The 13,817-nt window shown below is 36.2% G+C and overlaps 1 long non-coding RNA gene across 2 annotated transcripts; it reads left to right on the forward strand.

The window, feature by feature from the left end:
* The first annotated feature begins 227 nt into the window (after nt 1-227).
* Nucleotides 228-5,855, forward strand: LOC149783626 (uncharacterized). 2 transcript variants are annotated; one of them, XR_016414046.1, is made up of 5 exons: nt 228-427; nt 1,024-1,237; nt 2,741-2,770; nt 5,243-5,353; nt 5,760-5,855. It is a non-coding gene; the product is annotated as an uncharacterized LOC149783626 (long non-coding RNA). The 2 variants fall into 2 exon arrangements; XR_016414045.1 differs by having other exon boundaries at nt 232-427; nt 1,041-1,237.
* The last annotated feature ends 7,962 nt before the right edge of the window (nt 5,856-13,817 follow it).

Below are 13,817 nucleotides of genomic sequence, written 5' to 3' on the forward strand. Positions count from 1 at the left end.
TTTTTATGAGGGTAGGTATACTGCATCTATAGTGTATGCTTAATTTTTGTCCATGATTGCAGATTTCACTTTAAGATAATGGTCATTTGTAAACAACATGTCTACTATAATCGGACTTTATTGCCTAGTCTTGTTTTCGAACTTGTTGAAAATTTAATGGAATTTTCCACTAGATACGTCTCACATCTTTTGCGTCATTAGTCAGGTGACATATTTGTGTGTGTGATTGGATTTTTAACGTAGCGTTAACAATATTTCAATGATATCGCTACGATGTCTGCTATGTGGTAGTTTATAGTGATGTCTAGCACTGGGGCATCATGCCGCAGACATGTAGCATGATGTCCCACCCAGTCCCATTATCCTGGCACCAGGCCGACCAGCCCTAACACTAACCTCTTAATGCTGAGCGCCAAGCGAGGTAGCTGTAAGTACCATTTTATATAAGTCTTTGGTATAACTCGGCCGGGGATCGAACCCACGACCTCCCGCATCCGAGGCGAACGCTCTAACCACTAGGCCACCGGAGCGGTAGAGGTTTTGTAAACAATACAGTTCTCTTTGTTTGTTATCAGTCTATGATATACGTTCATGGTTATTATCAGATAATTTCTAGAAGAGTTACAAAAGTACTGACAGATTTAACATATCATTTAAGGATTTTTTGTGAATTCATTCATAAATATTTTAGTTAACACCATTGTGTTACACGGACAAACTCAAGAGTATTGGTACATCTGAACATTCAAGACTATCGGAATACAGTCGACAATTTCGGACCTGTAATCGGATATTTAGGATTATTTTTGGATTTAATTCACAATACTGCGTCTTTTGATTTTCACTGTGAATTCTACAAAAATAAATTAATTGTTGAATTCTTATTGTTATATTGTTTAAGACCATAGAGTGGTAACTGTATGCAAATAATGATTTTGTAGACGTCTGACTTAAAGACAACATTAAGTTTCTGAACAATGCGTGAGCCACAAAGTCAAAATCTCTATCCGATGCTTATCTCAGATTCTCATCTCTGACAGTGGCGCACAGTGCCCTCTTCAACTAGATATTTAAGTCTCCAACTGAAGTGTGAGCTTCAAGTAGCACGAGCAAGTTATAGTAGCAGACACGCACGATTGTGCTATCAATACAACTAAGAAGGACCGAGGAGAAGCAAAAATGAAGTTTGTTGTCGTTTGCATTGGACTGATTCTGTATTCATTTCTTCCTGCGGATGGTAACATGACATTATAGTTCCTATTCTTATTCTTATTATTATTATTATTATTATTATTATTATTATTATTATTCCTAGTAGTAGTAGTAGTAGCAGCAGCAGCAGTTGTAGCAGCAGTAGTAGTAGTACTATTGAAACATTCGCAATGACGACAATGCCGTCACAATTTCATAATTGCCAATCTTGTCTAGAACCTAGCTTCCAAACTTGAAATGGGCGGATTCTATGGAGTTATATCTTTCGGCAGTAATATTAGGATAAATGAGACGCAAAGTTTGTAGCACAAGATAGAAAATAGGGAAGTATTTTTTCTTCACTTGAAATGCAATCATTTTCTGCCCCCCCCCCCTTATGTGCCTTTTCTACCCCAAGAGACCAAAAACCGAAGTTATGAAACCTCTCAGGCTTAATTTCTTCACGTTTGCAATTGAAAGTATAATTTTTACAATGGAATTGACAATTATGGAATCAACTCGGACATACCCCCATATCCTTAAAATATCTTTCCAGTGGGAAACGTTTCCTTTCTCGCCCCCAGTGGCGTAACAAAATTTAAGCTGGAGTACTGCAAGCAAACCGTCTGTGAAAACTTAGTTAATAATGGTCACGGATAAAGGGATGTGAAGCAACTATATCGCGAAATAGATAATAATATTTTCTTCTTTATTCCTTTATGTCAAATCAATCCATGTCGGAGTATTGGGAGAAAAAAAAAAAGATCTCATCTAAAAACAGAACCTAAAGGTAAACCCAAGGCAATGCTAATTTCCGTTTGGCTCTATAAACCTTTGACTCGATGAACAAAATTTAAGAAAAGGTAAATTCTCGCTCGATATCATAAATGTTTGGTTCCATAATACCAATACTCGTGTGGTTTATGTGTATGTGTGTGTGTGTGTGTGTGTCAGCGTTTAAAGCAAAAGGCAGTTTGAACGAAAATGATCTGAGATTTTCATGGAATAAATTAAGATATACAAATCTTACTTAGTAAGGAACGATTCAAATCGAAAGGCAGTTAGAAATGAAAATTATATGAGAGTTTCGGGAATGAATTAAGATAATAAGATATTTCTTAGTAAGGAAGGCAAAAGTCTAAGTTAAATCAATTTGAACAAATTAAAAGTATTTATAGTGCGATGAGTAAATCACGTACTAATTTATATCATAGGCAACATTTTGTTTTACCTGTTTCTCTTACTGTGTTTTCTTTTGAAATACATGTTTTTAACGTTTCTCGATAATTTAGCTAATCTGGTGTTTTGTATAGCTGAACTTTCGATTCCTTCGTGAAACAACGTCAAAACGTTATTTGAGACATACGTTCACATATTTCCATTTGTATATAGATTTTTACTAATAGCAAAATATTGACTGATACTTTATTCATAATCTGAATTATATTATATCAGTCTACTATACAATGTTAAGCAAAAATCTGATATATAAGTCCATCTCATAATATGTACTGCGCATAATCTGTTACTGTTATTACTTCTATTACAGCTTTTTATCTGGTTGACCAGGAACCGATTCGTAAGTTTCGTCACCACCCACCACCACCCCACACACAAACACACAATATTTCACTGTAATAATGAAATTCTACCAAGATATATTTGAAAGTGCGCTTAGATTAAATTGCATACATACATACATACATACATACACACACATGCCTACCTACCTACCTACCTACCTACATACATGCATACATGCATGGATACATACATACATACATACATACATACACACACGTACGTACGTACATACATACATACATACACACACAAAAAGGTCGATGATCATGTTCCGTTTAACCTAAAATTTAAATTTGAAAAGCAGATTTCAAATGTGGTTGCCCTGTTATGCAAATCCATGAAGAAAACCATAAAGAATACCCTGTATCTATGTCATCTTTGTAAATCTTTACTAACTTCACATTTTAAGCATCACTAGATACGTTTTAAACAATTATTCGTCCTTCCGAAACAGTTGAATGCCATACAAAACGTCATCTTGATGAAAAGAAGCGGGATGTTTTCACTTATGTGATCTCTCTTACACACCTTGCCGCTGTCTCTGTCCCTCTCGATATAAGTACTGTATTTAATTGAGATAAATATAACAAAAAACACTTAGACATTTTACAATACATGTCCCTTCTTTGATGACGTTTATTATTTGCCTACACTTCTGGTAGTTTGTACCGCTTCCTCTACCCCACCTCCGCAGCTGTTTTAACAAATAAAAGCACCAATGACATAAAAAGAAAGCAAAATTTAGTAATTTCGTTCATCAAATTATACTTTCTAACCCGATAGTCGCCAGGGGGGCCCAAACATTTCAGTATTGTTAACGTTTCAAAGCAAAAGAAAGGTATCCACTGCTAAATGTTCTTTCCGGTTGTAGAAGAGTCCATTTTCAGTAATAATTTTGTCGTCTGCATCCAATATTTGCAATTTTAAAGTTTTAATATTTCTATTTTAAAAACATTGAAAAATATGGAAGGGTGTAACTTTCATATACATATATTCAAATTGATTTATCTCCCAAAGTTACGGAAGTAGATTTGCAAAATACTTCATTCGTTTTCTTTCGTTTAAAGCTAACATACTCGTGATATGAAATATTTCATGGAAAAAGGCAATATCTGAATGGAAAAAAAGTAAAGGTATAGTAGTGTGGAAATGGAACAGCTTGGTAATTTGAAAATACATTATCTAAGGTAATTTGGACATAGAATAACTGTGGTAAATTGAACATAGAATAGCTGTCGTAATTTGGACATAGAATAACTGTGGCAATTTTGAACATAGAATAACTGTGGTAAATTGAACATAGAATAGCTGTGGTAATTTGGAAATATAATAGCTGTGGTAATTTTAACATAGAATAACTGTGTTAATTTGGAAAAGAATATCTATGCTAAATTGAAAATAAAAAGGTGTCGTAGTTTGAAATAGAAAGATCATGGTAGTTTCTTAAATAGAAATAAACTTCTAGGAATTTAGAAGTATAAAAGATGTGGTAATTTGGAAATAGTAAAGCCATTGTAATTTGGAAAAAGAAAATCTAGCGTCATTTTATTTGTCTTATTTTACAAGGTAGGAACTAAATTTAATGTATCAATAAGGACAGTTCACGAGCCAACACACTATGTACATAAGGATTTAATCATAGATAATATAAAATAACAAATATCAATCCTTCGGATAGACCTTTAAGTGTGTCACACGATATGTTGAAGCATCAAATGACCAAATAATCTAATCATCCAATATTGGATCGCACAGCATTTTTCAAGATTGTATTTACTTTATTTAAATCTTTTCAAATTGTGTTGTTTGTTTTTTTTTTTTTTTTGTCACAGACTGACTGTTCGTTGGATAAATATCTTTACCTTTAAATGATACCAACACCAAAAATCGATGTTTATTTATTTGTACTTCTTGCCGTTTCGCTTTGGATGGCCCTCTTCACTGGCCGCAGACCGAGGTGAAACTAAGCGTATCGCGAACTATTGGCTAGTGAACATGATGACGATGAGGTACAAAAGTATAGTTTGGATTCTCCCTGGCAAATGGCATACAGAACACCACATACATACGTCCTTCGCCCATTTTACGAATACGATAAGGTTATGAAAATTACTCCCATTTACATAGAAATTTTATTTATTTTATTTATTTCTGAACATTTTTTATTGAGATACTCGTGTGTATAGTTTTACCTTTATTTCCATGAGGTTGGCTCAAAATCACGTTCCATTATTTCCAACGTGATTATTGATTTATCCTGTAATTTGACTTTTTGGTCTCTAGTCTAATGTCTGACTTGTATGTTTGGGGAAGCTTTGTTTTGACTATCTTATTAATGTGTGTAATTACGTCACACAATTTTCTTTTTTACAAATACTGTAACGACACTGTAAAAAGTAAACTCGAACATGGAGTTGACTGTTATGTGAATGAATTGTACGCTGATATATTCCTTTATCAAAACCAGATTCATCTTGCCAGCATGATTCGGATTGTGGATATTTGTATTGTTACAACAGTTTTCCGGTGAGCTGTTCTGGAGGCGTGTGTCGCTGCGCCTACGGGCGGTAAACGACGGGTAAATTAGATAATATCGAACCCTCTCTTATACCTGCATGCATTGTAACATCTCTTCTGAGACAATGACATAAGGACTAATATTTAACGAAGTAGACCATATTTTAGAACAGTACTAAAAGTGACGAACGCATTAACTAATCTTGCTACATTTTTGGAGGTAATTTCAACCTGCTAATACGTTATGACGTAAATGAAATCATTGCATATTATCATGGGCAGATAAAGAGAGCGGGCGGATCCTGCGACCGCAGATGTGGGTTCCGTCTCACATTCCGCACCTACTTAAAATTACACCCCCCTAAATCATATGTCTGGATCCGCCGCTGACTAATGTAAATGCGACTGTTATCCCATACCATATAATACTGTAAACTAAATACAGCTGAGTCTTATTTCTATTTCAGGTTCCTGGTGTTTTCAGTGGCAAACGATGATAAGAATATTTGAGTTTTGACAGTTATTCTTTGAATAATAATTTGGGAAGTAAATTCTAATATCTATCATGCTTCAAGTTTGTTCTCTACACATTTGATATAAATAGGTTTAGGGCTGAAATAGAAAAATAGAGTGTAGTAACCTATTACACAGAACGCTTATACAAAGTTTTTCAAACAAGGATACACTGCTATGATGAATCACTTCGGTAATATATATATATATATATATATATATATATATATATATATATATATATATATATATATATATCTTCACATTGAAAATCATGGTCCGCAATAAAAGTTGAATATGCTTTTATTGCCTTCCAGAAGGGGTGAGGACCTTTTCTTGTACGCAAGAAGGGGTGACGGGGTTAACAGTTTTAGCACATTTATTACATTCATAAGTTGCAGTGATGTTTAATGTTCTTTAGATCGCGATGTTTTTGGAAAATAACATAATGATAAGAGGGTCTCTTTCTATAACAAAGAGTGGAAGTATCATAAAAATGCTTTCCTCGCCACGTTTCACGATTCTAGCCACAATAGTATGTATAAGCACTCACAAGACTTATTACATCAAAAGTTAAATGCAACCAATTAACCAAAAACATTACAATCTGCAGCATATGACATAATTACTTTCTTTGTTAGAAGGTTTAAGTAAATATTACAGATACAAACAAACGTTAAATGTTATAAATCCTCCTTGAATAGTGTTTGATAAATGCGCTCTAGTAAGAAACTTTAAGCAAAGTAAATGAGCATGGACTAATAGTGAAGTATTTGCTCACATAAATAGATTTCCACCTATTAACCTCATGATCATGATGAGGCTATAGTACATTTTGTATTTAAAGTGCATTTCGTAGCGACAGTTTACGTTGGAAAAATTAAACGTGATCATGGGATGCAGTTGTGTTGATGCCTCATCTTTATAAGATATAATGTCACCGTTACCTATATGTCCTTGGCTTTGATTTGCTTTTACTAATAACCAAAAGATTATTTTGTGATTGCTGATATACATTGCCCTGCCTAAAATGGTACAATATACTAAAGTAAGGCAGCTTATGAGCACTGCACTGTTGTAACAAGAACATATCTCTGCGACCTATATTTTATGTTTCAGTATTAAGTTTCTATTGTTAAATTGGTTCAGACACAATGACTAGCCTGCGTGCAAATCCTCTTATTTTTACCAATCCGACAGATAAGATGTATTTACAAATTTCTGCCATACACAACTTCCAGCTGTAAGTATAAATGGGCAATAACTTTCACAAACCTCCATGGAGCATACAGACTTTTACAAGATGACTGCCATAACTTGTAGCTTAGTGCTGGCAACATTTTGTTTTAATGAGAAAACCCTGCATCATTAACTGCCATTAAAGTTGTTAGGTAAATTAAACCTAGCTTCCGTTGTTGTCCAATTTGTATGAGCCAATCTTTTGGCTGAGTGGGCATACACTTAAAAAAAAAAAAAAAAAAAAAAAAATATTCTTATCTTGTTCCACTAAATAAAAACATTCATCATTCGAAACATAAAACATAAGAAAACAAATCCAATTCGTATCACCAAATTGTATAAATTTGTAAATCACTCTGAACCCTCTTTGCATTGCCTTTTTGTGGGTGGGGAGGCTAGAGGGCTCACCACAGCCCCGAAAGCCTCTCCCTGTGCTCTCCCTGTGAACAGTATATATGAAAGGAATAAGTTAATCCCCCCCCCCACTAGAAAAGGAGAGACTATATCTATTTTGCAGTTAAACTTTTCCAAACACGAGGCTCCTCGTCACGTTTAAGACTGCGTTAGCCGTGCTATTTTATTGTTGTTCTTCGATTGCATACAAATGATAATTTGTGTCCTGTTTCAACAATTTTTTGCAGTTTGTTTTATTTTTTAGGAGGTGTTCTTATCTCCTTTTGTATGTGACCAGCTTATGGTAGCGACCTCTACCTATAATTCAATATGTGAAATGTGTTAGGCGGAAACCTGGTTTTTCACCTGGAACTATTGCTATTAATAATCAACTGATGAACAATAATTCCAAATGTATATGAGGACTGAATACAGGTAGCTAGTTCAGATAAATATTTACTTGTTTTAAAGAATTAATGATTAATGCAGAAACGCAATCCTGTAGCGTACTATATTTTGGTACTATTTACTTTTGTAACGCTCGTAAATAATTCCGTACAGTATATATAACACACATCTCATAAACAAAGCAAGATCAACGTTATCTGCTCTGATGTCTTGTAGACCGCTCGATAAGACCACATCAGCAGGCGAGAAATTCTCATCTTTACAGCTCATTCCATACAGCCACCAAGCTTATAAACGTATGCCTATCAATAATAACAAGTATCTAGCTATTATAAGTACATACTATCATCCCGGAAGTTCTTTGAATTATCTCTACCCTAAAAATATCACCAATAAAACCGGGTAAATGTATACTTTTACGGATACTGTAAATATGCATCCAGCTTAGACTGGTGCTGTCGAAAACATCTCAAAACCTGCACGCATACTGTTGTATACTAGATTTTGTTTCAGCTTGTGTAATGTGTTTTTGTTCAAATGCTGAAATCCTTAAAACATATATAATTAAATAACATAGGCTAACAAATAAACAATTTTAAGGAATATATACCAGGAACCTGTTCGTTTAGCTAATATTAATCAAATGAGGAGAAAAATTAAACTTGATTGCAACCCAAACTAAGTCCAATATAAAACAATCTTTAACATCTATAAAATAGTACGAAATTAAGGACTGGATGTTAATGAAGTTTACGCATCAGACAAACAGTAGATAAAAGATACTCCCATATTCAATGGTTTTAATCTGACCATTAATACCGGGCAGATATGGTAAATTTACAAGCATATTATAATTTTAATAATGATTATTGATATATTTTGACAATGATCGACAATATATTTTGACAATGATCGAAGTTTCGACGATATTTTGACAATGATCGAAGTTTCGACAATATTTTGACAATGATCGAATTCTTTTCAAACTAAGAATATATAATAAAAAAAGAACGAGACGGGGAAATATTTCATACGAGGCCGTCCCTTATCCAATCCCAACTTGATAACAGACCATCCTCTACCCCCACCGTATCCCCACCCATCGCAACTCCCACCCCGCAAACATGCAGCCCAATGAAGGAAAATAAATCTCTTATCTAAAAGTTTGGTATTACCGGAGAAAGAAAATACTGAGTATTTGTCCACTCACTCAGATTAGAACTTTGTAAATAAAAGAATTAATCAAAACTCGTAAGACTAGAATGCGGAGACATTTTACTTCAAAATACTTTAAAATTATATAGGTGTATGAGGCAAATTTCTATCGATCTACCAAAAGCACATTAGTTTAGGCCAGATAACAATTAATTAGATTTATGGAGAGAGGCGCTTGTTAAATCGCTATACTGCAGTGATTCCAAATGTCTGGTCGGTAGTGGTAGAGATTTTTAAATTAAGCATTCGTTTACTACACCGCGAGACGGACTATTAGGGACACGGCTAACTTCGATTTCATAATGGCACTGTCAAACTTGAAAATTTTCCAGAAACCGTTAGTCGAAAACTTGGAAGGTCAAGTTGACCCCAATTTTGGCGCCTAGAGGAAAAGGCGGTAAATATATCTCATCCTGATTTGTTACGCCAAATAGGGCGTGGTTCCCACACGAAATTTCCTAGCTGTAAATATTCCCCTCATCGAAAAATCTAATTAGACTAAGCTTTGCTACAAGAGTAAAGGTACAGGGGACTCCGAGAGTCAGTTTGAAAGAAATTCTCTCGTAAAACATTTGTTCAAGGGACCGAACGTCTGGAAGGTCGATGGATACAATTTTGGCGGTATAAACGAACAACGCTCGAAAGCACACAAAAAGTATTTGCGTCAAATTCATGAGATTCGTTGATTCCAATATAATATTTTGATTGGATTATTTGATAATATGAATATATATATATATATATATATATATATATATATATATATATATATATATATATATATATATATATATATATATATATGAATTCGTACAATAACTTTCTTTATATAAGGTTGTTGAATTGTTTAAATTAGTCGTCTTCTTTCTATAGAAATTAGGTTCTAAGAAAGTCATGCATTGCTTTAGTACATATTGACTGAAATTTAACGTTATTAAGCCATGCAGTGTGATGTCATGTATGCTAAAGACTTGAATGTGTGCATTCGCTGAACATAACGTAAATCCAGGTAGTGAATTTCATTCATGCATTTGTATAATTGAGACGAGAACGGAAATTCTAAGTCTCGTGTGTTAATGCGAAGTGATGAATTAGCCATTAGGAAGTACATTAATATTATGAAACTAGGTTTGTTTTGGTCTGTCATGCTTGGGTCGACTAATAGCCTTTGGTATCTGTTTCAATACCGATAGTAAGATCTGATAACGAGAGGGGAGTAATGTTCTATTCCCAGTAGAATAACCAACAGAAAATGTAGGTTGGTTCTCGGTTTGTTTTAAAAGGGGAGAAAAAAAACTTTTCATAGGTATTCCCAGAAGTATCATCTGATGTACCTACGCACTGACGTATTCAAGCATATGTGTATCTACATGCTTACATATCCAACTACCCACACAAAGTTTGAGGGCCGAAGGGAGGCGAAACAGTGGGGAGGTTGTGAGAGAAAAGAGAAGAAAAATGCAAAGGACAGAGAACATCTATAGTGAAATTGGAGTGAACCAGAGATAAGCAGGTTATGCAATGTACAAGGCAACGACTTCGATTGTTCACTCGATCGTATGGTGAACTAATCCTATCAGTAAAGCAGATAAGTTATTTTTATAAATATATTTGTGTTTTGAAATTCGGTGAAAGATTTATTCCAAAAAGAAGCGAATCTTCCTAATGTATTGTGTTATCACCATTGTTTATGAAATTGATTAAATTTTGATTTTCCATGTAAGGGGGCTCGTGTTGTTCTGTTCTATATATCTGCTCTGATCTTTATTTATTCTACCTGTTATGATCTGGTTTTTTATCATAACCTTCTTCTCATCTCTATCTATGACAAAGGATTACTCATAAGTTAAGAAATGTATTTGCCCATGGTTAGAGAGAGAGAGAGAGAAGCAGGAATTCAGGCTCTCTAACAAGAGTGTCACCAATAACCGTGGAGATACGACTACGTCTTGGGGAATGAGGTACTCAATCGCTGTAAGGAAAAGACAGAGCTGTTCTGACTCGAGCAACGAACTAATTCTTCGTAAGCCTGCTTCGTTATTTATACAGTTTTCACGTTCGCTCAGTCCAGTGAGAAAATGACCTTTGAACTTTTCCCAGGGCGATCGTGTGAACCATCTGCGCAACGCATCCAATATTAATATAATAATTTGTCTGTTCAACAGCTTCCCCAAAAATCTAAATTGCTGCCATTTAGATACGAGCGAAATGTATTTTGTGCTGACAATTGTTGATATTTAGTTACGAGCAAAATGTATTGCATGGTTTTCTGCACCTGCTTGTAAAGTGCGATCTTTATAAAATAGCATACAGTTATATTACACAAATATATAAATTTTATCTAGAAATATTTTAGTGGAAAATTATTTTCAATATAAATTAATGAAAAATTACTTTTAATACAGTTTAGAATAAATTTCAATCTTAATACTTTTACTTAAAAGTTCTGTCCTAATATACCTATAAGTTTACTCGATCCGGGCAATAACACCAAGGGCAATCATCTCCTAGATAACGAGAACCGAATAAAGCGGACACCTTGAAAGAAGGTACAATCCGCCAATCAAACCTCACTCTTTACAAAGAGGGGGGATTGCCTTTGCAAAGTGGGGGCTCGTCTGGGATCAGAACATTTTTATTCGAGTAAAGAGTCTGAGCAAATATAGAATAGAACACGTATTTAAACATTGATAATTTCCATAGTACTTGTCAAGAAATAGCGATCAGACTGAACTGAATCCGTTTGCTTATTTTTTTTTAAATATTTTGCGCATGCAGTGTTTCTTCTCGAAGAGAGCTACCGAAAAACAAGCGCCATTCCATAGCCGCGAACGTGTAATTTTTGATAAATGGATGAAAATATCTGGTACCGCGCTAAAGTATGAAGGCATACGCGAGAAAAGCATACGTCTTAAGTACATACAAAAAAGACTTAATAGTGTTCATTGCGGAGCGTGAATTCTCAACCTTGGATAATACAAGCGTGATGACCGAGTGCTACGAGAGCGTGCACTAGCGTTCAACCTGGGGTGGCAGGGACCGACCTCCCATCGGCGAGCGTAGAAAGACCACTGAGGTGGCACCCAAAAGACGGAATGGTCAGAATGGTGGGAGGTCAGGGGCCGGAAATCGCAGCCGAGAACATTTCCGTTGGTCGGGGAAGACTCAGGGGACAGAGAAGGATACCACGGGGAGGAAAGATGAGCCGGTGTGTTACTGCTGCAACAGACCAGGCCATTTCGTTAAGGATTGTAGGAAGTATCCTCCGACAACGATTAATTCGATAACTCCGAAAACTGTTAAGAAACGGAAAACAGTGGAGCTGACTAACACAAAGGTAGCTACGATTAATGGGTGATATGGCAGCCGTGCTATATGATACCGGCTGTAGTTATCTGGACTTGGTAGATAGTAGATATGTCAAGCCTGAAGATTACACAGGCGAGACGGTTGAAGTTCAATTTGCTAACAGGACGAAAGATTCTCTCCTGGTCGTTAACATTGATCTTGATTCGCCATATGTAAAGGGACGAATTACAAGCGGCGTATTTGTCGAGACTGTCTCATGACGTAATATTAGGGTGTAGGTATGTATTGCCACAACCTAACCCTTTGACGTGAACCCCTGTACACGTCGGGTCCGTTGAGACGAGAGCTATGAAGCGAAGGTCAGGGTCAAAGCCGCTGAGACCCTAGACTTCGCCCATAGACAATTTGCTACCTGGCGAGTTGAGGAAACGTCAAGAGGAAGATTTGTCTCTCATCAAGGTACGTAGGTACGCGAAAGATGGGCCCATATGGAAATTGCCAGACGGCGATGTGAAGTTCGCGACGAAACGCGGTATTTTGTATCAGTACGCCAAGAAAAGGACCGATACGTTCAAACAAGTTGTTGTGCCCAGAGCGAAGCGAGCAGAAGTGCTTAGGCTGGCAAGTGAGGGTCTGCTTGGAAACCACACGGGCGTGGCGAAGACAGAGATAGGTTGGTGTGGAAGTTCTACTGGCCATGTGTGTAAGGGGATGTTCAGAGGTTTTGTTTGTCGTGCGACAAGTGTCAGCGGGTAGCACCTAATACCACCCATCGCCCGGTGCCACAAGGAACCACTCCACTGATTGTCAGCCGGCGGCAGGAAGCAGTAATCGTTATATTTTAACGATAGTTGATTACGCCACCCGGTACCGAGGCAGTGGCCTTGAAGAAAACAGACTCAGTCACAGCGACTGAGGCCTTGTTAGGAGTTTGGTCGAGAGTTGGTGTCCTGGAGGAGATACTAACTGACCAGCGGACGCAGTTCGTGAGCTATGTGACGGAAGAGGTAAAAAGATTACTGTCCATTAGAAACTTCATGGCTGTCTCACTTTCACTATAAGTGGTTTGCATGTGTGCAGTGTCTGATTTGAAACACACCCTGGTATAAATTACATCAGTTGTCGACATGTTTGGTTGAGTCGAGTTAATAGATTTTGCAAATGGCCTAGATGAAGTCCACTCTCATTCTCTTTGATTGCTGTTCGTATAATGCTTCCTGGTCGGTGACTTTCTAAATGTCTATTTTCTGCAGGCTTTCCTCAACCCCTTGACCCTTGTTAAGAATGCGAAATATTTTCCTGAAAGAAGTTGGTTACATCCATAGCTGGACCTCAACTGCTTTATAACATGTTGGATTGACTCTTCGGCCTTTTGCAGGACATATCATGCTGAACATGAAACCTCGTATCTTATCCCGTGCTCTTTTTAATTTGTCACAATATTCGTA

This window comes from Sinohyriopsis cumingii, chromosome 14 (assembly GCF_028554795.1).
Source record: "Sinohyriopsis cumingii isolate HCF-2022 chromosome 14, ASM2855479v2, whole genome shotgun sequence".
NCBI lineage: Eukaryota > Metazoa > Mollusca > Bivalvia > Unionida > Unionidae > Sinohyriopsis > Sinohyriopsis cumingii.